This window comes from Phyllostomus hastatus, unplaced genomic scaffold, assembly GCF_019186645.2.
Source record: "Phyllostomus hastatus isolate PE091 unplaced genomic scaffold, TTU_PhHast_1.1 phas_scaffold_39, whole genome shotgun sequence".
In the NCBI taxonomy this organism is placed as follows: domain Eukaryota; kingdom Metazoa; phylum Chordata; class Mammalia; order Chiroptera; family Phyllostomidae; genus Phyllostomus; species Phyllostomus hastatus.
In genome coordinates this window covers 17,641,771-17,668,968 of record NW_025334028.1, presented here as the reverse complement: position 1 = coordinate 17,668,968, position 27,198 = coordinate 17,641,771, and positions in this window count along the sequence as shown.

Sequence of the window (27,198 nt, the reverse complement as noted above, 5' to 3'; positions counted from 1 at the left end):
AAGAAAAACCATGAACTAATCTATTATTTTTTCTGTGATACAATCTGCCAGAGAACTCTGTGAAGAATCCTTTCTATTCCTACAACCTTATCTGGATGAGAGGAGAGGAAAGTGGGGAAAGGCGGTTCTTGCAATGTTCACTGTTTCAGTTCACTGGTTCATTATGTGACAAACACTTCCAGTTGAAGATTGAGGAAAAGGATTTGTGACATTTAAAAATACTGTCTGTCATATGATTGTTTAACAATGGCTGTACACCTGAAACTAACACAAAATAATATTGAGTGTAAATTGCAATTGAAAAACAATAAAAATTAAAATACTATCTGCATGTTTAGTAAACCCAGGCAATCAGAAAATTTGATTTACAAAAAATTCTGTAACACAGAAGCTTTAACTTTTAGAAATGTTTTGGACCTCTGTGTTTTCCACTGAAAGACATAACTTGGCTTACTTAGGAACACAAGTAAATACAACCAGCAAAATAGGCTACAAGATGTAAACATTTTCATCTTGTCTCCACCCTGTGCCAGAGTCAGTAAGAGCCTTCTGGGAAGGTGGTCGTGGTGATCGAAACAGCTCTTTAGAAAAGGCCACCTACAAAAGGATTATATGACAAGGAGTTGTGTCTCCCTGTCAGCCCTTAGCAGCATGGGGTGCCTTGAAAGGATGGTAGAGGCAGCAAACACTGCTAGGCAGGAGTATTGGAACAGGCCTCATTAATTCTCACCAGCAGACAGTGTTCCACTGTGAGTCTGAATAAAAATGAAATACGGGATATATATTTCATTATCAGGATGCGAGAAGAGTTAAGGGGCAAAGGCACCTAGTAGTAATTCAGTTAAAATGAGGTAGCCTTGTGAAGTTAAGAGGGAAAATGAATATTTCATTTGATTCTAACACATTTAATTTGTCTTTCAACTACTACACAAAGATAATCATGTCAGACAATAGAACATTCTGTTTCAGTCTCTGATTAGGCCATGCCATTGGATTTTTTCCCCCCTTAGGTTAACAAGAATCAGTCATAGCGGTAATTTCCTATGAAAAAGAAATCCTACCAGGCTTTCTGGGTCTGGGGAGCTGATGGATTGCTTCTTTTTTATAGAGCCAAATCATTTTTGTAGGAATCAGCTTTCAAGTGTATAAATTTCAGTTTGGAAATTATTTCTCGCAATATTTTCTTTCAGTAATTCTTTTTAAAACATTAATTAGACGAATAAATCCACCAAGGGACACAAAGTGTTTTCTGCAAAATAATACGATAATTTGTATTGAAAATGTGATTGAATACTGAGAAGAAATAAAAGAAACAAAAGGATCACAAAGGGTATAACTATATTTAGCTATTCAAAATATGGGATAAAATCTACTTATACTTTCTTCTGTTTGATCTAATATATCTAATTTTCTTCCCATTTTCCCTTTCTGTTCCTCTATCTTCTCTCAATTTAGACAGTGTCTCTTCTGTTTATTTGTTACAAAGATTTTCAGTTGTGACTCACAATTCATAATAAATGCTGACAGCTTTCAGAAAAAACTTTCAATGGCTGAGATAAATTTCAACATTAACAAAAAGTAAGCCTTTCCCTGCTAGTATGTTTTTGAACAATATTAAGGGTATTGTCAAGCCTCTTATAGGCCAACAGATTTTTATTGCTGTGATATTTATATTGTGAACATTTGTATTTTTATCATGTATTTGTAAGTACGGAAATACAATCAAATGGATACATGGGGCATTTGAGATAAATGTAAATATCTTTAGGTTATGAAAAAGTCTTTGCCTTGTTGAAAGGAAGTTTAATAATATTTTATATCAATGAAATTTAGGTTAATTATCAGTCAGGGATGCTCAATGAGTTGCTCTGTTTGTTGTGGTAGCAGACTTGTGATAATACAAATACAGTAGCTACCACATTCAATGATAAGATGAACTGATCATGTACAAAAATAGCTGTGACAGAGTGGAGAAAACAGAATTGTTTGAATTCCATGACCTGGTTTACCACCAACTACTAGTAAGGTGTTGTTGGAGTAACCTGGTCTATTTGTCTAGGCACCATTTTTCTTATCTGTTTAGTGAGAAGGGTAATTTAGACTTTATAGGTGGTGTGTGTGTATTAAATATCACAAAACACATTTGAGGCTTATAATGAATCTTACCATGTGGGAATTGAGTCCATGACATGCCACTCATGTAGCCAAAAGAACCCTTTCCGTATAAAATAAGGAAATGTTGGGACTGTGAGGGAGATCTAGTGTTGAAAATAAGTTGTCGAGATGGAAATGTAAAGTTTTAAAATGTATCTTTTGGAGATTTGCCTCTAAAGTTAGCAGCAATGACATGTAATAATAATACAGACTGAAAAATTATTAAGGCTGATTTATTTAATTTATTTATTATTAAATTTACTTAGGTGACATTGGTTAATAAAATTATATTGGTTTCAAGTGTACATTTCTATAATACATCATTTGTATATTGTATTGTATGTTTATCATCCAAAGTCAAGTCTCCTTTCATCACCATTCATCCTCATTCATACTCTTCAACTTCCCCCACCTCTTCTTCTGGTAATCACCATACCGTTGTCTGTCTGTGAATTTTTTTTTTTGCTTAATTCCTTCATCTTCTTCACTAAGATTTCCAACACCACATGTTTCTGACAACTCTCAGTCTGTTCTCTGTGTCTATGAGTCTGTTTCTACTTTCTTCATTAGTTTATTTTGTTCACTAGATTCCACATATAAATGAAATCACATAGTAATTGTCTTTCTCTGACTGCTTATTTCACTTAGCACAGTACTCTCTAGGCCCATCCATGCTGTTTCAAAAAGTAAGATTTCCTTCTTTTTTATGGCCAAGTAGAATTCCACTGTGTGAATGTGCCATAGCTATTTTATTCACTCATCTCCTGATGGGCATTGGGGGCTTCCAAATCTTGGCTCTTATAAATAACACTACAATGAACATAGGGATGCATACATTCTTTCAAATTAGAGTTTTGGGTTTCTTTGTATGTATTCCCAGAAGTGGTATTGCTGGATCAGGACGTAGTTCCACTTTTAATTTTTTAAGATAACTTCATATTACTTTCCACACTGGATTCACCAATCTGCATTCCCACCAACAGTGCAGGAGGGTTTCCTTTTCTTCACATCCTTGCCAACACTTGTTTTTTGTTGATTTATTATATTGATGATAGCCATTCTGGCAGGTGTGAGGTGATAACTCTTTGTGGTTTTGATTTGCATTCCTCTGAGGATTACTGACGTTGAGCATATTTTCATACATCTGTTCACCATCTGCCTGTCCTCTTTGGAGAATGTCTATTCAGGTCCTTTGCTCATTTTTTTATTGGGTTGTTTTGCATGTTGTTTTAATTGTTTTTTGGTGTTGAGTTGTATACATTTTTGTAAGTTTTGGATATCAACCCCTTAGTAGATGTATCATTAGCAAATATTTTCTCCCATTCAGTGAGTTGTCTTTTCATTTTGTTGATGGTTTCCTTTGTTGTGCAAAACTTTTAATATGATATATTCCCATTTGTTTATTTTTTCTTTTGTTTCCCTTGCCCAAAGAGATATATCAGAAAGAATATTGCTATGAGAAATGTCCATGATTTTACTGCTTATATTTTCATCTAGGATTTTTATGGTTTTTGAGTCAATCTTGTTTATCTTTTCAAAGAACCACCTCTTGGTTTTATTGATTTTTTGTGCTGTTTTTTAAGGCTCTATTTTATTTATTTCTGCTCTGATATTTATTACTTCCATTATTCTATTCACTTTGAGCTTTGTTGTTCTTTTTCAAGTTCCTTTAAGTGTAAAGTTAGATTGTTTGAGATTTTTCATCTTTCTTGCTATAGGCCTATAATGCTGTGAATTTCCCTCTTAGGCCTGGTTTTGCTGTGTCCCGTAGGTCTGGGGTTGTTGTGCTCTCATTTTCATTTATTTCAAGATTTATTTTGATTTCTTTCTTGATCTCACTGTTAACCCATTTATTATTTAGTAACATGTTATTTAACCTCCATGTTTTTCCAATTTTTTTTCTGATTTCATTTCTAATTTCATACCATGATGGTCAGAGAAGATCCTGAATATGATTTCAATCTTAAATTTATTGAGACATGTTTTGTTCTTAACACATTGTCTATCCCAGAAAATATTTAATGGACATTTGAAAATAATGTATATTCTGCTGCTTTGGGGTAAAATGCTCTGAAGATACCAATTAAATCCATTTGATCTAGTGTGCCATTTCTAGTCTCTGTTTCCTTGATTTTCTGTCTAGAAGATCTATCTATCCATTGATGTCAATGGACTGTAAAAATTTTCTACTATGACTATATTACTGTTGATCTCTCCTTTTATGTCCATCAGGATTTGCTTTATATATTAAGGTGCTCCTACATTGGATGAATAAGTCTTACAAGAGTTATATCTCTTCTTGGATTGCTCTCCTGATCATTATGCGTGGGCTTTGTCTCTTATTATAGCCTTTGTTTTAAAGTCTATCTATCTAATATAAGTATTGCTACCCCAGCTTTTTTTCACTTGAAATTGTATGAAATATCTCTTTCCATACCATACCTTTACTTTTAGTCTGTGTATCTTTTGTTCCCAGGTGGTTCTCTTGTTGATAGATTTTACATATACATATATATAAAGTATATATATATGTAAAGTATATATATGTAAGTATATGTAAAGAATATATATATATTCTTGTATTCTTATATATTTAGCTGCCCTCTGTCTTTTAATCAGAGCATTTACATCATTTACACTTGAAGTAATTATTTTAAAAAGTGATTATCAATAAGTACATATTTATTGCCATCTTATTTTTTATAACTATGTTCCTTTTCTTTTTTTCCCCTTCTTCTTAAAGAAGACCCCTTAATATTTCTTGTAACCCTGGTTTGGTGGTAACAAACTCCTTTAGTTTTTTTCTTATTTGAGAACGTTGTTATTATTACTTCAATTTTGATGATAGTCTTGCTGTATAGTCTTGGTTGTAGGTCTTCCATTTTCATCACTTTGAATATTTTCTGCCAATCTGGCCTTAAATGTTTCTGTTGAAAAACTGGTTGACAGTCTAATGTGACCTTCCTTTATGTAACTAACTTTCTTTCTTTTGCAGCTTTTGGGATGATCTCTTTGTCTTTAATCTTTGCCATTTGAATTATGATGTGTCTTGGTGTGGGACTCTTTGGATTCATCTTGTTTGGCACTCTCCATGCTCTCTGGATTTGTGTATCTATTTCCTTCACCAGACTAAGGAAGTTTTTGGTCACTATTTCTTCAAATAGGTTCTTGATCCCTTGCTCGATCTCTTCTTCTGATATTCCTATGATGTGGTTGTTGTTACCTTTATGCTGTCCCAAATGTCCCTTAAGTTATTCTCATTTTTTTAATAATTCCTTTTCCTTGTTTTTTTAATTTTTGCTCTGATTATGTGTGTTCTTCTACCTTGACTTCCAAATCACTGACTCAGTCCTTTATTTAATCTAACCTACAGTTTATTTCTTCTAGTGTGTTTCCCATTTCAGATATTGTAGTCATTACTTCTGACTGGATCTTCTTTTATGGTTCCTATTTTTATCCATGTTGCTGAAGTTCTCACTAAGTTCCTTGAGCAGCCTTATAACCATTCTTTTGAACTTTATATCTGGTAAATTGCTTGCCTCCATTTCATTCAGTTCTTTTTCTAAAGATTTCTCCTGTTCTTCCTTTGTGGTGTGATTCTTTGTCTCCCAATTTGGCTGCCTCTTTTTGTGTATTTCTATGTATTAGATAGATCTTCTATGTCTCCCAGTCTTTGTAGGGTGGGCTTATGTAGATGTCCTGTGGGACCCAGTGGTGAACTCTCCTCAATGACCTGAGGTGGGTACTCGAGTTATGTCACTTGTGTGGGGTTTGTGGGCTGGGCCCTCCTGTTGTAATTGTCTTGTTTACCTGTTCATGTGTGGGGAGGATCCCTCAGGCCGGTTGGCTGTGACAAATGACCTAGACCACAGTGTACAAGTTGCTGTGCAGGTGCTGACCCCACAAAGTGGATATCGCTTCAGCAGGTTCTGGTGTTTACCAAGATTTCCCTTTGGATGTGCCACTTGTGAAGCTTATAGCATCCTGATCTGATGTTGTCTGAAGATGGCCACTGAGAGTCTGTTTGGGGACTCTTGGGTAGGATTCTGGTGCAGGTAAATGTCAGCTGCTGCTTGTGTCTGGCCCTGGGCAATTAGTTTGGAACTACAAAGCAATCCACAGTTTGTGGCTGCTTCTGCTGAAACTTGGTTTGTGTGGGCAGGACCGAGCTTCACACCAATGCCAGTTTCCTCCAATACCTATCCCGGAGGTAGGTCAGCAAAAGGCCCACAGCACCTCATGATCTACTTATGCTTGCCTTCACCTGTTGGCTGCCAGTTAAGCTCAGTCACTAAAAGGCCCTCTGGTAGTATCCAAGGTGCATGTGTGTCACATGGTAGGTGTGAGTGGTGTTCACCAGATTGATCCAGATTTAATCTTGCTGCTGATGCTGGATCTGAAGTTACTCAGTAAATATCCTTAGTAATACCAAATCTAGCTGTCCTCCAAAGGGTGCCCGCAGAACTTTGTGATGGGCAGGGTCTCCAGGAGTCATCAGGGTGAGGCCAGTAGAGTTTATTAGGCTCAAACAGACCTAGATTTGGCTGTGTGAAGACAAGGTTCTCTTCTGGTTGGCTGTTCAAGGGCAAAATAGCCCCCATTCTAGAGCCACACAACTTAGTTTTTCTAGATTCTGCCTGGAGCCTGGAGGGGAGCTCAGCAGGGTGTGGCCTCTAGGAGTCTGAAGGGTGTGACCACTGGGAGCCCAAGGGGTGGGACTAGCAGATCTCCAGTGTAGGGGCAGGTGCCACCTATCAGGTTCTTGGGAAATTGGAGGAATTGGCCCCATACCAAAGTTATACAATTCAGTCATTGACACCCCCTGAGTTTGCTGAGACTTCTACAGTCTGGCCCAGGCAGCTGACTCCTCAGTAGAGCACAAGCTCCACAGGGGTCGGCAATAGAAAGTCTGAAGGGTGGGCTATTACATCCCCCCAGGCTGATTCTATAAGGAAGGGAGTGCTCCACCCAATGAAAGCAATATCTGTAGTGTTGGAGAGGGCAGGACTCAGCACAGGAATCCTGGTGGCTGTTTTTTGGCAGTCTCCCCAGAGCCTCAAACCCCAGTGTCTCCTCACAAGACTCTAATCTGCTCTATGCTCCCTTCAATGGAGTTCAAGGTGAGCAGCTGTGAATGAAGTTTTGTGTGCTTTTTCTTTAAGAGGGCACTGATCTCTACTTGGTGAACAGAATACCAGTTGCTTTTCACAGGCAGATGTTACATGGGCACCTCTTTGAACAACCTCTGGTGCTCTGGGTTGGTGAACCAGGGCGCAAGGTTGAGACCCCACACTCCTCAGGGGGAATCATTGCAGCAGAGATATCCCTCTGGGATCTCAGCCACTGCCCAAGGGATCGGGGTCAGTCATTTTCATGCCTCTGACCTTTTTACCAATCTCTTTTTAAATTTTAAAATATATCTTTATTTTTATTCTTGTTTATTCTATTATAGTTGTCTCAACTTCTTGCCCTCTTCTGTCCAGCCCCCTTGCTCCCACAGTTTGACCCTACACTGTTGTCCATATCCACGAGTCATTCATACATGTTCTTTGACTAATCCCTTCCCTTTCTTTCCACCATTCTCTTCCCTTCCCTCTTTCCCCTGGCAACTGTCAGTTTGTTGCCTGTTTACATGTCTCTGGTTCTGTTCTGGTTAGTTTATTTCATTCATTAGATTCCTCTTATAAGTGAGAGCATAGTGTATTTGTCTTTCACTGACTGGCTTATTTCACTTAGCATAATAATCTCCAGTTCCATCTATTATGTTGTAAAGGGTATGAATTCCTTCTTCTTTCTCTGTGCTGAGTAGTATTCCATTGTGTAAATGTACCATAGTTTTTTAATCCATTCATCTACCAATGGACACTTAGGCTGTTTCCAGCACTTGGCTATTGTATATTGTGCTGCTATAAACATAGGGGAGCATAAATTCTTTGGAAGTGGTGTTTAGAGATTCTTAGGGTATATTCCCAGTAGTAGAATTGCTGGGCCAAAAGGCAGTTCCATTTTTAGTTTTTGAGGAAATTTGATACTGTTTTTCACAGTGGGTGCCCCAGTCTGCGTCCCCACCAACAGTACACGAGGGTTCCCTTTTCACCACATCCTCGCTAGCACTTGTTGTTTGTTGATGTATTAGTGATGACCATTCTGACAAGTATGAGGTGGCATCTCATTGTGGGTTTAATTTGCATCTCTTTGATGGCTAGTGATGTTCAGCCTTTTTTGATATGTCTATGGGTCATCAGTATGTCCTCCTTGGAGAATTGTCTATTAAGATATTTTTGCTTATTTTAAAATCTTTATTTTTTTACATTACCTTTTAGTTCCCTTATGCCCTCCTCCCCACAGCAATCACCACACTATAGTCCATGATCATTGGCCCTTTTTCTATTTTGCTCAATACCTCCACTCCTTAACCTCCTACCACCACTAGCTGTCATCTTGCTCTCCATCTATGAGTCTGTTCCTATTTTCCTTGTTAGTTCAATTTGTTCATTAGATTCCACATATGAGTGAAATAATGTTATTTGTCTTTCTCTGAATAGCTTAATTCACTTAGCATAATGTTCTCTAGGCCCATCCATGCTGTGGGTAAAATTTTCTTTTTTACAGCCAAGTAGTATTTCATTGTGTAAATGTACCATAGATATTTTAGCCACTCATCTTTAATGGACACTTTGGCTGCTTCCATATCTTGATAATTGTAAATAACACTGCAATGAACATAGGGGTACTTATGTTCTTCCAAATTAGTGTTCTGAGTTCCTTCAGGTATATTCCCAGAAGGGGGATTAATGAAACAAAAGCAGATCCATTTTTAATTCTTTGAGGTACCTCCATACTGCTTTTCATAGTGGCTGTACAAGTTTACATTCCCAACAAAGGTTTTTGTGTCTTTTTCATACTAATGTAGGTCCCACTAAGTTTCTTGTAGCTCTCACTAAGGTCCTTGAGTGCCCTTATAACCATTACCTTGAACTCTGTGTCTAATAAATTGCTTGCCTCAATTTTATTTAGCTTTTTTTTTTCTGGGTAATCCTCCTTTTCTTTCATTTGTGGGTTGTTGCTCTTTCTTCCCATTTTATCTGTCTTTTTTTGTTTCTATGTATTAGATAGATTTGCTTTGACTCCCTGTTATTGTGGGGTGGCCTTATGTGGTAGGAGTCCTATGGGACTCAGTGATATAGTCTCCTTGATCTCTTCAGCTGGTGGCTCTAGAAATGCCCCTTGTATGGCTTATGTGGGCTTTTCTGTTGTATTTGGGTCTTGATTGCTGTTGGCCCATTCACCAGTGGGATCTTTCCTCAGGCTGGCTGAGTGCATGGTTCAACACCCTCCATGTCTTGTACACTGTTGTTCAGGTGATGATATAGCAAAACAACAAAACACAAAAACAGAACTCAACAAGATTCCCTACAATAACAGAAAAATCAATGACAAATGAGCAAAGAATAATAAAATTGGAAGAGAAACAGAATAGTAAAAGAAAAAAAGAATAGAAGCAGACCAAAGGGAAGAAAATTATTATGAGAAGGAAGAGAAGCAGTAAATAGTAAGAAATGGAAAGAGAAAATCACCAAAAAGAACAAAGAAAGGGAAAGAATAAAAAAAGAAATGAAAAGAAGAACAAATGGAGTAAGAAAAGGGAAGAGTAAAATAAGAGATATGAAAGAAAAATAGAGAAAAAAGGAAAAACAAGTTAAAGAAAAAGAAAAAATAATAAAAAAGCTATGCAAAAGAATAATAATGAAAAAGAACAAGGTGGCTTTCTTCTCAGCAGAGTTTGGTTCTTGCCTGCTGGATTCTCCCTTTGAATACAGCTCTGATGTTGTCTGAAGCTGTGTAAGTCAATGTCAGACACAGGGCACATCTAGCCTTTAGCAGCCTGTTCAAAGCCACAAATGAGCCAGTGTGTGGCTATCTCCTCCAGGCTTGGCTGCACCTAGGATGGGCCTTGGTGTACTGCAAGTTGGCTTTTATCAGCTCAGTGCCCAGGGGTGGGTCAGCATATGACTGAAGGACTGTGGGTTCTGCCTCTGACTGCGTTGGCCTGCTAGCCTGCTGTCAGTCTTAGTCTAGCCACTGACCCAACTATTTCTGAGAGGGCTTCTGGTGAAATTGAGAGGATGAGACCTCTCAATCTCCTGTGGGAAGTTCTGTTCAGACTTTAGGAATGACAGTGGCTATGTTTCCCTATCCCTTTGCCACATGTCTGAATTTGTTCCAGACTATTTTCCTGAGCTTAGCAGGGCATAGCCCCTAGTAAGAAAGCAGGTGGGGGTCTCCAGAGCCCTGAACTGGAGTCTGCTGGAAACCAGAGGGTGTTTCTATGGCTCTCTTATGATCAGGGAGCACCTGGTTCCCAGAAAAGTGTATGAAATGGTGGCACCCTACAGCCAGTCTCTGACACCCCAAGTCTGCCTATGTTGCTGTCTCCTCAGTAGGAGTTAATATAAAAAAAAAAAAGGAAAGGAAAGAAATGATGCAGCATGGGGCAAGCAGGCTTCCAGAGTGTGGGGTGAGCAGGATTCCAGGGGGTAAGATGAGCAGTTTCCACAGGGTGCCATAATTGTTTTTCCTCTGTAAGGGGTTTGCTCTTTACAAGAAAAATGGCTATTGTGGTATCGAGGTATGATTTAGCACCAGAAACCTAGCTGCTCTCCCTTTTCTCTCCTCACGGCCTCCCACTCCCAACTCTCCTCAGGTGACTCCAGTCTGCACTGCCATCCCTTTGCTCTAGCCCAAGTAGAGTGGGTTCTAACAACAAACCTGTGCTTTAAAAGCAAAAAAATTTATAATAAAAATAAAAATAAATAGTGGCTTAGTCTCCGGTGGGCTCTGTCTTTCCCAGGCAAACAAAACCTCGTGTCCTTTCACCACTGGGTGCTTTGTGGGCACCTGATCCTGGCACAGGTGCTCTTTGCTTGGGTGCCCAGCCTGGGGTCCAGGCTTCACTTCTCTCAGGGGGGAGCCCCCACAGCAGTGCGGCATGCTCAGCCTGGCACCATGGAAGCAGTGCCAGCCCCTTTCAAGTCCCTGCCCTTTCTAACAGTCTCAAGGTGGTTTCTGTCCATTCTTAGTTAAGAGTGTCCTCCTCAGGTTGTCTTTGGTTGTTTATTTCGGGTAACTCTTCCACTCTGTATTTTTATTGCCAGTTTAGTTCTGGAAGGTGGTGAGAGACAGATCCTCTTACCCCACTGCCATCTTGCCTGATCTCTCCATGAATATTATTATTTTTTAGCTGGGCTGGAATTTATTTAGTTTTTATTCCTGATATTTTTTATTTCTTTTTTATTAAGTATAATTTATTGATTATGCTTTTACAGTTGTCCCATTTTTTCCCTTTGCCCCCCTACTCCTGGTACCCTAGTTCCCTCCAGCAATCTACCCCCCACCCTTAGTTCATGTCCATGGGTTGTACATGTAAGTTTTTGACTTCTCTATTTCCTATACTATTCTTAACATCCCTCTATCAATTCTGTACCTACCAGTTATGCTTCTTATTCCCCTTACATTTTCCCCCAGTTCTTCTCACCTCCCCATCCCCGCTGATAACCCTTCATGTGACCTCTATTTCTGTGATTCTGTTCCTGTTCTAGTTGTTTGCTTAGTTTGCTTCTGTTTTTGTTTTTGTTTTGTTTTGTTTGTTTGTTTTTTAGATTCAGGTGTTGATAGTTGTGATTTTGTTGTCATCTTGCTGTTCATAGTTTTGATCATCTTTTTTTTCTTAAATATGTCCCTTTAACACTTCACATAATAAGGGCTTGGTGATGATGAACTCCTTTAACTTGACCTTATCTGGGGAGCACTTTTTCTGCCCTTCCATTCTAAATGATAGCTTTGCTGGATAGAGTAATCTTGGATGGAGGTCCTTGCCTTTCATGACTTGGAATACTTCTTTCCAGCCCCTCCTTGCCTGTAAAGTTGCTTTTGCGAAATGAGTTGACAGTCTTATAGGAACTCTTATGTAGGTAACTGTCTCCTTTCCTCTTGCTGCTTTTAAGATTCTCTCCTTATGTTTAATCTTGAGTAACTTAATTATGATGTGCCTTGGTGTAAATTTCCTTTGGTCAAACTTTTCTGGGACACTCTGAGCTTCCTGGACTTCCTGGAAGTCTATTTCCATTTCCAGATTGTTGAAGTTCTTCTTCATTATTTTTTCAAATAAGTTTTCAATTTCTTGTTCTTCCTCTTCTCCTTCTGGCACCCCTATGATTTGGATGTTGGAATATTTAAAGTTGTCCTGGAGGTTCCGAAGCCTCTCCTCATTTTTTTGAATTCCTGTTTCTTCATTCTGTTCTGGTTGTGTGTTTCTTTCTTCCTTCTGCTCCAAACCATTGATTTGAGTCTCCGTTTCCTTCCCCTCACTGTTAGTTCCCTTTATTTCACTTTTCATAGCCTTCACTTCTTCCTTTATTTTTCAACCATACTCAAGCATTTCTGTGAGCATCCTGATTATCAGTGTTTTGAACTCTGCATCTGATAGGTTGGCTATCTCTTCATTACTTAGTTGTATTTTTTCTGGAGCTTTGGTCTGTTCTTTTATTTGGGCCATAATGTTTGGTTCAGCATGCCTATTATGTAGTAAGGAGTGGAGCCTTAGGTATTCGCCAGAGCAGGGCAACCCAGGTCGTTTTGTTGTAGCACTGTATGTGGGGGAGGGGGCTAAGAGGGAACAATGCCACTTGCTCAGTTCTTGGTGGGCTTTCAGTCACATCCTCCACTACCCACAAACAAATTTGGCCTTTCTGGTGCTGATTCCTGGGCGGATAGGTTTGCGTACATCCTAGGGCCCTGTGGGACTGGGAGTTTCTCCTGCTGCCTCAACTCCCATAGCTTTATACAGTCAGAGGTTTTGAGGCTTTATTTCCTGGTGCTGGGAACCTATGCTGTCTAGTCTATCTCACTTCCCAGTTTTTCCTCCCAGTTTATCTGCATGTGAATGTGTGACCACCCTCTCCATTAGCCGCAGCCTTCCTGTGAGTCCTCTCCACCCCAGCTGCCCATCTCTGCCCCTCCTAACAGTCTGAATGAATGTTTCTTCTTTAACTCCTTGATTGTTGGACCTCCATGCAGTTCAATTTTCTTGCAGTTCTGGTTCTGGTTATTTGTTGTTTTTAAATTTGTTTTTGTCCCTCTTTTTGTTGTGTAAGGAGTCAAAGTGTAGCTACCTATGCCTCCATCTTGGCCGGAAGTCCTCTGAATGAAATTTAGAAGGATCGTTATTCTTTAAATATTTGATAGAGTTTACCAGTAAAACCAGCTGTTCCTGGCCTTTCCATTGTTTGACATTTTTTTGATTACTAATTCAATTTTTTTACTTGTTATAGGTCTACTCATGTTTTTTATTTTTTCTTGATTCTGTTAGTAGTTTGTATGTTTTTAGAAATTTGTCTGTTCACTTATCTTATTTACTGGTATACAGTCATTCATATATTTAATTTCTACCCTTTTTATTTTTGTAGTCAGGAGTAATGTCTTCACTTTCACTCCTGATTTTAGTTTGAATCTTCTCTATTTTTTTATTTGTCAGTCTAGATAAAGACTTGTCTATTTTGTTGAGCTACTTGAAAAGCCAACTTTTGATTTCATTGATTTTCTATATTATTTTTCTGTTTTCTACTTCTTTGTGGTGAAAATTTTCTATATTCATCTTGTAATATTTTTGTTTGATTCTCATATCAGGGTAGTTCTGGGCTCATTAAATTCATTGAAAAATGTTCCCCATTCTGTTTTTAGTAAGAGTCTGGAATGTGGACAGTTGTCTACCTTATAGTTTAGTTTTCAAAACCTTTGGGATTCTGTTTATGGTCAGACCCATATGTGTTCAACTCAAGATCAAGCCTAGCATTTCATACACAAATTTATTGGTTACTTTCTTGTCTTCCTTCCCTTTCTCAAGCTGCTCAACACATCTGGTCCCCAGAGTTCTTTCTTGGTCATCCTGCTAGAACACTGGACTTTAGTTACATGCTTGGCTTCACCCTTTCCACACCTAGGTGTACCTCTATGGCCAAGGAAGGGAATGAAAAAAAAAAACCCCACAGGTTTTTTCCCACACTCCTTCATCAGTAGAGATGCCCTTTTCATCTCTTAGAAATTAAGAACTTTTCTCAAAATATTTTCTTTGCACCCAACCATACATTTCTGGGTTTCTGGTTCCATAACCAGGACAGCAGACACCACAGGAAAAAAAAAAGTAGTCAACTCAGATCTAGTTCAGTTGTACTTTGAGTTCTGGCTCCTTTAGTTGCTCCATGCATCTGTGTAGGGGTTTTTGTTGTATTCAGTGGATGGGACTTTGTGGAGTGAATTTACTCCATCTTGTGTTGAACTAGAGTCCTTCCTTTCATTTAACTTGATTACTTTGTTTCTGAGAATTCTTTACAGTGGTGATGATGAAGAAGATGGGTGTAGCATTAAGGAGAAGTAGATGTAGGAAAAGAAAAAAAAAAGCATTTCCCTCTAATACCTCCCAATCCAAATACCTTTGACTTTTATTCTACTTTTAAGAAAAGCCCCTGCAAAGCAAGCATGGATATAAAACAATTTAGTATATGTTTTTGAAATATCTTTTCTTTGGCTGTATAGAGAATGTATTGCTAGGGAGAAGGAAACTTAAGAGCAAAACCAGGTGAGATCTTTTCTGGTTCTTGCTTGAGGAATGAGTTACACTGGGGCATAGGACTATGTGATATCTTTGTTTCATCCTATCATTCTGAACCTAAGGATGTTTGAAGGTATGTAATAAAAAACAGAGACATAAATATGCAGTGGAAGTATTTTCTGGGGCGAACCAAATTAATTGTATTATCTTTTTTTGCAGAGAAGTTAAACTGTGTCCTCTATTTTACATTTCAAGTTTATTATACTAAAATAATTTCACCAGTGTAAATCTTTTTCATGTAAATTTTATAGGGAAGTTTTATTTCTTCTTTAAGTTCTGATATACATTTTAAAAGATACATTTTGTTAAGAATGAATTTAAATAATAGATTAATTTATTTCCCTATGATTTAAAAAATTTGGTATGATTTTATACTATTAACTTTGTTTTACATGGTACATTACTTTGAAAATTGTGGTAAAATTTGCCATTTTAACTATTTTAAAGGTACAATTTAGTGACAGTGCATTCACAATGTTGGGAGCAATCACAATTGATGTCAATTTTAGTAATAAAATTTCTATTTAATAATTTTCTACCAAATTGAATTTTAAAGTAAGATTTATAGATCAAATTTCATTATGTAGAGATTGTCATTATTAGTCTAATTTTGTGATTATTATTACTTTCTAAATGAAGATCTTTTAAAATGAATAAAAGATAATTTGTAATTTTTTCTTAACGAATTCATGAAAAATTGTGAGCTGTTCCTTTTGGATTTTCCTGTTTTTTCTATTTCTGCTATTTGGATTATTACTGTGTTGTACCAATTCTTCACTATACTTCTATTAAATGAAGAGAATAGTAAAGTAGCCATGTGCTAGAGCACATGGCAAATATGGGGCTAAAACAGCAGGATTAAAACATTTTTGAAGTAAACTTGACATGAGCTAAATTTTAAGGTAAAATGGTAGCTTCAAAACATTTTGCTTTGGTTTTAGAACCATGCTGGCAAGAATATAATGACTGGTGTGTGTGTGTGAAAACTCTGACATATTATGAGCCTACCTGCAAACTTTTGTAGCTCTGGAGAATTTATAGTAGTTGGGATAGAGGTAATAGAAAGATTATCAAGTACTGAGGCTTATTAACTGTCATTATTTTGTAGATTATTTATATGTATAAGCACATACTTTAATATGTACAAAATAGTGGTGTATATATCTATTTTATTGTAAAAAAACTTACAAGGATGTATGGCAATGAACCCTTTTGAAAATCTTGAAGTAAATGTCTTATGTCACAAGCCAAACACTGGATTTCAAGCATTAATCTCAAAACAGGAAAAATAACATGATCTAATAATCTGGAGATTTAATATTATGTCTTATTTAGTAATATTAACTGAAACCTAATATTCATTTATTCATTCAACAAATAATTTTAATACCTTTTATTGGTAGGATAGTGCCTTTACATAAGCTGAATAGAAGAGTGAATTAGACAGCATTCAAGATGCACGCTGTCATAAAGCTAATATTTTAGAGAGAGAAAGACAGATCATAAATTGATGCTATAACATAATTTTAGATAATAAATGCTATGAGAAAAATAAAAGTTATTTAATAATAGTGACTGGAGGAGAGATTCATGTTAGATAAGGTATTTAGTGATGACATATCTTGATATAGAGATGAAACCTGAAGAGCTCTCAAGGCAAAAAGTAAAACAATTTCAAAGCCTTTGAATTGGGAAGCAGTTTGGTGATCATAAAGAATACAAAGGAGGCCAGTTTGTGTGACTGGATCATAGTAAGAAGTGGGAGGAGTAGGATGTGCTGAAGTTGGAGAGATAGGCTGGAATAAATTATCTAGGCAAGAAAAGGTATTTGCAATTGATCCTAAGTGCAAAGGGAAGCCACTGGTGAGTTTTAAGGGGCTTAAAATTATTTTATTTACATTGTAGAAAGTACACTAGAATTGCTGTGTGGAGTATAGACCTCAGGGACTTGAAGGGGAAAAAAAAAACAAGAAGAATGTTTAGAGGCTACTGCAGTACAATCAGCAAAAGATGACAGTGACATGGACAATGGTGGTAGCAAAAGAGCCGAAGACAAGTGGACAGATAAAGGGGATATTTTTGAGGTAGGACTGTCCAGACTTGATGGTTGATTAGGAAGTATGTATATTAGTGATGCAGGATGTGTAAGAGATAGAGAAGAAAGTCAAGGATGTTTCTAGGAATTGAGCTTCAACAAATGGTTGGAAGGTGATACCTCTCGTTAACCAAGGAAATTGCGGAGAGAAACTGAGCCAAAGATTTAAAGTATAAAGTCAATAGCACACGTATCGTAAAGTCAGGGGACTGGATGAAATCTCAATAGAGAATCTGAATAAACAAATAAGCAAGGCCCAGCTCCGAGCCAGCAAAAGAGGCCAGGAGTTCATTTTGATCTTGTAACTTGATATTAAAGAAAATAAGGTGTTTCGAGAAGGAAGAAAATTGCTGCAAGTTTAAGTCAGATTAAAATAGAGAAATAACCTTTAGTTTCACATCACAGACATTATTTTGATCTTGACAAGTACAATTTCAGTGGTTGGAGGGGAGATAAACTTGGCTGGGTGGATTGAGGATAAAAGGTAAGATGATGAAAGAAGTCAATAAAGCTAGTCATTTCTTGATAAGTTGTGAAGGGGTCATAAAAATGAGGTAATAACTGGTAATGTGAGGTCAAACAAATGGTTTTTATTTTTAATTTAATTTTATTGTTTAATCCTCACCGATAATGTGTTTGTTGATTTTTGAGAGAGAGGAAAGGAGGGAGGGAGGACAGGGGAGAGAGAGAGAAACATTGATGTGAAAGAGAAATGTGGGTTGGTTGCTTCCCATATACACCCTGACCAGCGATAGAACCTGCAACTGGGACTCAAACCTGCAACCTTTTGGTGCACAGGATGACGCTCCAACCAACTGAGCCACATGGCCAAGGCAAAGGAATATTTTTTAAAAATTAATAGTTCATGTTTATTGCAATAATCCAGTAGACAGAGTGAGTCTAATACATGGAGAGTCCCAGAGTAATTGCAGACTTAAATTTACTGGACATAAGAAGTGGGGATATAACCCAGAAAATAAGAGGAGGGCTTAGTATTTTTAGGCACTGGGAAACTTTTTTTTTCTTTGTAATAAGAGGAAAGCAGGGAATGTGGGTGTAGATACAGATAAGTTAATAAAATTGGTGGTGGGAAGTTGAGGGAGTTCCCATCTGATTGCTACTCTTTTCTTAGCAAAGAATGCAGGGAGTTCATGAGCTGTGATGGGGAGGGGGTTTTGGAGGTTTGAAGAGAAAGATCTGAAACTCGTCTCAAATAATGGAAAATGCAGCAGGATTTCTGGACACTGGTGAGTGTTCTTCTAAAGTTAGTGGTCATAAATTTAGGGAAAGATCAATTTATATGGTTGTCAATTTTCTCTAAGAACACTCAGCTTTTGGGAAAGAGGTGCAAAGAAGGTATACAGTTGAGTTTAACCAGAGTTGAGGTGTAATTAAATGGGAAAGAGAGAGGGAGGCACAAAAGAGTTAAAAGCAAGTTGATTATAATGATCATTCATAGAATATAGGCTGGGAGAGGTAAGAAATGAGGTGGTGAGATGATGAGAATGGTAAACCATTCACTTCCCTCCGCTCAGTTGAATAGTTTCTGGCATTGGAGGTGGGGACAGGGGAGGGGCAGGGAAGGGATGCATGTCAAAAGGTGAGAACTTCACAGTGAGATTTTTTTTTTTTTTTGCTGTGGCATATTTATTAGCGATGTCAGGGTCTGAAGTTATGGCATCGGGCATGGATGAATGAGTTTGGGTAGAGGAAAAGAGTACAGAAAAGATCTAAAAACAGGAAAGGCAAGGGATTAAGAAAGCCAGTGTTTTCTATAAAAAGTTCCCTAAGGAAAGTTATAGCTTGGGCAATTCTGTCCAAAATTGAAACAGTCACTATGCCACACAACAGAATCATCTCTTCCCCCCTAATTTTCATCACTGAAATCAGAGCTCAAGGCTTCAGCCACGTCTGGGAGCACTGCTCTCTGAAGCATGTTGCACACAGTAGTGCTCACAGCACCTTACTTCCACACACCCACCCTCCACGATAGTGTTCCCAGTGCAAAGTTTAGGAACTGAAGCCTTTAAGGCCTAACCATAAGAAGGGAAATGAAACAATTTCAAACCCTGAAGATTGGAAGATGTGCTGAATAATGATAAGGAATTGGTAGCCAATCTTCAGGTTTTCTCTAGGGTAATTATTTAAATCTTTAACTTAACACATCCTTATTTTGAGTAAGTGCCAGGCCATGTTAGGTGTAGTAAAGGGTGCTTATTTGAACAGGCCTTAAATTAGTACTGAAAAAAAGAAGGTTTTGATAAAATTACACTCTATGAAGGTAAGTAGAGTTATCTGGCATTTTTGAAAGCACTTGAGATTCCTTTTTCTGTCTCCCAATTTAATGTAGAATAGTAAAACAGTATTAGAATCTGGAGAACTAGAATATTATGGATTTAATAGCAGTTGTTGGAAACACATAAGCTAGAGTTAGAATGTTCCCCTGTTTGGTAAGAGTTAAAACATTTTTACACAGATACTCCTTTACTTACAATGGAATTATAACCCATTAAACTCATTATAGTTAAAATTACCTTAAGTTAAAAATGCATTTGATACTGCATTGTAGAGTATCAGTTAGTTGTTTACCCTGGTGATCCCATGGCTGACTGGGAGCTGGGCTCTAATTATTTAGAGCATCATACCACATGTTGCTAGTCCGGAAAAAAGATAAGAATTCAAAATTTGAAGTACAGTTTCTACTGAATGCATATCACTTTCACACCATCGTAAATTGGAACCATCGTAAACAGGGATCATCTGTAGTGCTTTTTCTCTGCAGGAAGGATCTGTAGCACTGATAAAACTGCTTTGTATATTCATTCACTCAACAAATGCTTATTGCAGGTCTGCTGTGGGACAGGCACGAACAGAGCTCAAGTCTCTGTCCCTAGGGGCCTTACATTCTGGTGGGAGGAGGCAGGCAATACAAATACAAATACCATATTTAACTTATTAAAACTTAACTTGTTAAAACTTATAATTGCTATGGGGAAAAAGAAGGAGGGCAAGGAGAAAATGGTGGGAAGTAGGAAGGTGGTGTTCTTTTTAGGGCATTATGGGTAGCTCTTTGATGATGTGACATTTGAGAATAAACATGAAAGAAATGGGAGAGAATACAGGTTATATTTGGGACCTGAGAGGTTACCGTTTTCATGTTCAAGTCTACCAGCTTCTGGTTGGGCTTCTTGCCTTTCTCAAAGCATGTCTTGCTGTCCCACCTAAAACTTTGCAGCTTGGCTTCCAGTGCTCTGCTCTGGCTCTTGCCGGTCCTGCGGCTCCAACTCCAAATTCTGCAGGGACCCATTTCTGACTCTCTGTACCAGGAGTAAAATTGAATTCCCCCACTTTTCCCTTCTTTTGTACCCCTATAAAAGTTTTATTATAATAACTATAAAGTATTATCATAATGCCCATGAAATGTTACTTTCTGTGTCTCCATACCTTTCTTCTAATGCCTAGCAGTAAGGTGCTTGAGAGTAGGAGTTGTGTCCTATTCATCTTTCTGCATCCTCAGTACATAGAGGGCCTGATGTATTATAGGCACTGTAATTTTGTATTGGAAAAATGACATTTAGAACAATAAAAACAAATGAACTATGAAGTGACAAAAGGATATGGAAGAACTTTAAATGCATATTGCTCAGTGGAAGAAACCAGTCTGGAAAGATTATATACTGTATGATTCCAATTATATAACATTTTGGAGAGGACAAAACTATAGAAACAGTAAAAAGATCAGTGGTTGCCAGGGACTCTGGGGTGGGGGGTGGTGGAGAGAAAGGAAAAGGAAAAGATGGGTGAAGCAGAGGGACTTTTAGGGTGATGAAACTATTCTGTATGGTACTACAATCATGGAATCATTTCATTATTTGCTGAAATCCATGCAGAGATACAACATACATAAGCATAAATGCATGTTTTATTTTAAATATATATATATACACATATTTATATATATTTATACATAAATATGAGAGAAACCTCCTTAATTTCATCATGATTTGAATACATTTAAAATAAAACATTAAGCTAGGAACATACTTTTCCAAGTTTCTCTTTTGCAGCTACTTAGTTTGGATAGCTCTGCCACACATCTGCAGGTTTAAAAGCAGTTCAAAGTAGGATGCAAAGAAAAGAAATCCACTTAAAATATCTCGGCTTGACTCTCATCACTCTGTACAAGGTTCAAATGTGATTTGGACACCAACACACCGAGCTGAGCTTTGTGTGAGGAAGTAAATGTTAGACTGAAATGGGAAACTGAAGCAGGTCATTCTCCTTTTGTTGAGCTTCTCCTCCTTGTCAAACCACTGGGCTGCATGTTGTCGTTCTTGTTTGTCACTGATAGCCTATCACAAAGCCCCTTCTGTTAGGGTGCTGTACCTGAAACTCCCACTAGCCAGCAGAGCATAAACACTGAGGTGGAGCCACCTTCCCCAAACCTCTCTCACACAATAGCTATTGCTGTCACAGCAAGACAATTGAGTGGATCTTATGGTGGTATATTTTTTCCCATCATATGCATGACAGAAAGTCTAATGGGCCTTGTTCATTTCTTGAGTAGCTTTTAAGGCCCTATAAAATGGCCTGTTATCAGTTCCATCAGTGTTCCCAAGATGTCTACGTGGATGTCAGAAAGCTCCACAGTAGCTGTTTTCCATTCTCCAATCAGCAGGGAGAAGATAGCAAGTAGCTGGAAAATTAGAGAGAAAAATGATTTGCACCTCAGAAGGAAAAGCTAAGCTAACGGCATTTTGTGATAGGTAAAATTCACGGCTTTTAATAATGAAAGGATTAAATGAACTATATATTTATGAAAGGCTTAACTATGTGCCTTAACAAAGAATTTGGATCATTGCCCTTAATATTAAAAATGTTAAAAGCTTAATATAATTTTACACCCAATTTTTGGATGTGTAATTCTCTAAGTTCAGTTGTAATGACGCCCTGGTATTATTCTAGGAAGGCATATGAGAACATGGAGAAGAGTAGTAAGATAACAACTTCAGAAATAAAGTATTTTTAAAATCACCCCTCAGAATTTTATGTTTGTCTCTGTCATTTTCTAAGACTTAAATGCTGATGTAAATGGAAAAAACTTTTGACACATGAAGGAAAAACTATATCTGATGCTGATAATGCAGTTCACCTAGTAGGGGTTTCTGGAAACTATTTTTGGCTCCTAATAATAGGTTGGCTTCTAGAAATATTTCCTGAAATTCCTAAAACCTTCTTTTCCCTCCTGACATGGTAAATTCTTTTTATGGCTCCTTACTAAGTATCAAGGCTAAGGCCTTTCCTGTCTAGGTTGTTAGTGAGCATAATTCTCAGTTCAAAATTTGGTTTTGAAACTTATTTCCAGGGCTGTGGGCAATTCATCTTGTTGTGTCCAGTCATCAGGAAGGAGATTTGTTTAAGTTGAATGGGGTCACACAGTCTAAGGCATTGGAGTGGGGTACATCTGGCCAAGGAATTATTTGTGGAGTTGCTGGCACCTTCTCATTCCCCTGCACAGGTTGCTAACCACTTAGGTGTTTCTTGTTTCTCATCTGACAGCCCCTGTCAAATTGGGTGACACTCCTCACCACTTTCCATTATGCATTGCCATGTGCAAATGTTTTTGTTGTTTTTGAACTGTGTGAGAGTGCAGAAATCCATTAAGTTGTCTGTGGCTTGTCTTCTGTGCAGCATTTCTTCTCTGGCTCCTCAGGTATCTGCCCTGGAACAGAGTGTGGGGCGCTTCTCTCCACCACACACACACTTCTGCTCTCAAACCCTTCTACTGTTGCTTCATCCTCCCATGCTGAGATCTTTAAGCTCTGGAAGAAAGACCTTAATTTCATCATGATTTTTCCTTCGGAGGTAACTTGCACTATCTCAAGGCATTAGGCTTTAGAATATCAAAGTAGTAACATTGATCTGTAATAATTTTTCATAATGATCCAATATCTCGTGGAATTGAAGAATACTGAGAGAAGACCATTTGCCTAGATTAGGGAAAGAAAAAGGGGAAACAAAGTAGGGGTGGTCAAAAACCATTTATAGCTCAATAACATTATTGTGCCATTTGTGCCACATTGCTTTTTACTCAGAATAATGTTTATCCATATTGTATAATTTACATAATGTTTGCGGAACAAATTTATTTATTTTCTTGCACAAAATCAGGAATTCAAGCAGACAAACTCATATTTCCCTATCAGACTTTATTCTCCTTGATGTCAGGAAGAATTCAAGTCATTCAGTAAATGGTGGTGGACACGTGGAAAATGCCTCTGCTGTGCAGCTGGAGGTTATGCTAAAATGCCATTTCTTAAATTTTTAAACTGAAATCACAACCAGATACCTATGATGCCAGGCTGCATGACTATATGTAAAAATGATTTACAAATGTTGTGTAACTTCAGGTAGTACTCCAAAGAATCAGTCATGAAGGGACACAGAGGAGGACTGTAAATTGAGCTTTGGACTAGGATAGCGCTTTTCAGTGTGGTCTCCAGACCAGTATTGTAAGGAATTTATTAGAAATGCAAATAGCCAGCCCTGGCTGGAGTAGCTCAGTGGATTGAGTGTGGGCTGGGAACCAAAGTGTCCCAGGTTCGATTCCCAGCCAGGGTACATTCCTGGGTTGCAGGCCATAACCCCCAGCAACCGCACATTGATGTTTCTCTCTCTCTCTCTCTCTCTCTCTCTCTCTCTCTCTCTCTCTCTCTCTCTCCCTTTCCTCCCTAAAAATAAATAAATAAAATCTTAAAAAAAAAAAGAAATGAAAATAGCCCATATATACTGAATAAGAAACTCTGGGGATAGGAATCTCCACATCTGTGTTTTAATAAGCTCTGTATATACTGTATATTTTGCCATGTAAAATGTGCACCCATGTTTTTGTGTACATTATACACAGGATCATTATACCCATAATATGTAATCAATATGCTCATGTATTATGCACATCCTCAGTTTTCCTTAAAAAATGTGGGCAAAAAAGTGCACATCATACACAGCAAATGTGGTAATTCTGATGCATGTTAAAGTTTGAGAATCCTTGCAGTAGGGGATGATTAACTCCAATTCAATGAGTGATTTTAGGAGAGTGGCTTCACCCTTGGGACTCAGTTTTCTTATTTAAGATTAAGGATATTCTCTGCTTAGAACAAGGCACAAAAATATTCCCCAGCCAGTTTCACTTTATTGGTTGGTTGTAATATATATATATACTTGACTCCTCATCCCCCTTAGATAAATGGGAGCATGTCTGAGTGTTTATATGTATTGCACATTCCCTAAGAGGCCATATGCACCACGGATAAGGATACAGGCTTCACCCTCACTGGGTGAACTTTGTCAGATTTTCAACTTCTCAATGCCCCAGTTTCCTCATCTGTAAAATTAAGATCATACTGTAATACTCTCTACTTCTTAGAGGTAGAGTGAGATAACATTTATGTAAGAATGAGATGTCACAGGTTAGATGCTTAGAGCTAGGCCCAGCCCCGTTAGTACCTCATGAGCATTAACAGGTTCTGGGTTCAGTGCAAGCTGGGCTCTGCTCTTAGGCTCAGGGCTGAAACAGACATCATCTCTGCACTGAAGGAGCTTGTTATTCGATTAGGAAGAACCAGACATGAAAACATAATCCCCAAAGGTATTAGAGTCTCTATATTAGCACCTGGGAAAAGTGAGGACACCACAATGGGACAGGGGTCTTGAAAGGACAGTTCAAGTGGATTGGACAGTCAACAAGATGATCTTCATGTAATTGTAGTGAGAACACCAGTAATTCATATCAGTTAACACTATTTACCTGGCCCTTTTCATTATCTCAACTAGACTTCTGAGAAGCTTACATGGTAGGTATTTGTATTATCACTTTTTTACAAATTAAGAAGCTGGGACTTAATGTGGCAAGGTAACTTGCTCAGGGAAACTTAACCTTGAATGTGGAGGTTCTGACTCAGAGATCTATATTCCTCAGGATTTGCTTATCATGCAAATTAAACTCACGTTAAATGTTTAAATATGTTTCAACAATCCTTTATGTTTCACAAGTTTTAAATACGAGAAAACAATCCTAGAGAAATGAAGTGACTTTCTCCCTTTTTCATATAGAAAGGATTGTAATTGAAGACTCTGACACTTCTTTTGTCTCCCTTTCATGTCTGCTTCATTGAATTAACCACATTGCCATTTTCCCACTCATTAAAAGAAGGAAGGAAGGAAGGAAGGAAGGAAGGAAGGATAGAAGGAGAGGAGGAAGGAGAGGAGGAAGGAGGGGAGGAAGGAGGGGAGGAAGGAATGAATCCAGAAGATGACACATAAAGAAGCCTGCTGTTTTGAACAAAGAGCTTTATAAAGTGAGAGAAAAATTCAGAACTGGTACTGAGAGATTCTTAAAATGGGGTGAGCCACACAATCCAAGTAAGCCATAGTGCTTTCTTTCTTCTGAGAGGGTCAACATTCTCCATTCCCTTTCTTTTATGACAACTACAACTCTTAGTTATTTAAAACTTCTCCCTGTTAATTCAGTATCTCGATCTCATTCAAAGACCCTCCATTCATTGAGAAAAAATATAAAGAATCAATTATTCATCACTATGTAATAAATAATCAATTTATAAATAATTTCAGTTAAATAATTCCATTTGTAGAGAAGATATACTCTAAAAAGATAAAAACAAAGAAAAATTGTCTTTTCAGGAAGGGGAAAATGTAAAAAAAAAAAAGCTTTGTTTGGCATCATGTCTTTTTGTGCCAAATAGAGAGAATATAAATCTTTCATTAGCCGATCATACAAGCCTTTAGTGGAAATCACATAAGGCAAAAGAGTCAGTCAAGATTTTCAGTTTTTAATGATGTACTGTAATTTATTAGAAAGTAGAAGCCACCTTTACAAATGAAGACCAGTGCTGATTGGCTTCCCTGTTTTGCTCCTAGATGAGAAATATGTAAACACTTTGTATATTTTCCCTTGGTTTTGAGACCGACACAATACAGAGGTCAGTAAAGTCAACAACACTTAAATTGTTAAAAGATTTTTTTTGGAGCCTTCTGGGAATGGTAAAACAGGATACAGTCTTTTATTCTCATTTCCCTTCATGAAATGTACTCTCTTCTTTTTGGAACACATGATAGTTGCTGTGCATACAGATAGGTCCTAACAATGCTTCTCTGACATTTAAGCATTTCACCTTCTATGCAGTACAGCCTGTTTGTCCTTTTAGACTTGGCTACTGGGCCAAATGCAAAGGAACCACTGTGTGACTTTTTGCTTATCTCCTGTCCCCAAGCCTACGAAATTAGTGCTTGAGTGTGTCAGGTATCACCTAGGGACTTAAGAACGAGGCTTTTTACAGTTAACCCAATCCCATGACCTGTACTACACTGCCTTTGATTTGAAGGCAGTTTAGTTAACTACCAAGACTGCCTACTACATTAATCGGAATCAAATTCACCTGAGATGTGGGCACAGAATAATTCCTAGTTTTCTGCATAATGGCTGTGGGCATACTCCATTACAATCTGAAATATGTTTGCCAGTGGGAAACAGTGCTGTTTTTTTTGTATATGCTGCCTTAGCAGAACTGTTTTTTTCTTTTGTTTTTCACTTTTTATTTAGAGAGAATTTCAAAATTTTGGAAAAATTACATAAATAACTATAAGTCAAATAACATCCTGATAGTCAAGGCTCCCTTATCATTTTACCTCATTTGATGTGCAGTGGCTCAAATTTGCTCTCACTGTTGTTTTCTGCATACTCTCCTTCTGCATACTCAAACATTTTGAACCATTTTAGGGTAAGCTACACATATTATGATCCTTTACGCCTTAATACATGTATCTTAAGAATGGGGATATTCTCTTACATAACCATAGTTCAACTAACAATTTCACTAAATTTCAGGTTGATAGAATACTTTTATCGAATCTTCCATCCTTATAATTTCAGCTTTAGGACCTGATCAATGCAGTTTCCCTCTCTAGCAGAGGGTCGACTCTAGGGTGTGGTGTTGCACTTAGTTGTCATGCCTTTGTAGTCTTTTCAAATCCAGAACATTTCCATAAACTTTTTTTTTGGTCTTTTATGCTCTTGACAGTTTTGAAGACTACTATCAACCATTTGTTTTTTATTTTTATCTTCAAATAGAGTTGAGATTCACTATTATATTAGTTTCAAGTGTACAATATAGTGGGTAGACATTTTTATAACTTACAAAGTGATCCCCCTGATATCTTTTTTAAAGAATGTTTATTGCTCATCTGGCATTTATCTGATATTAAC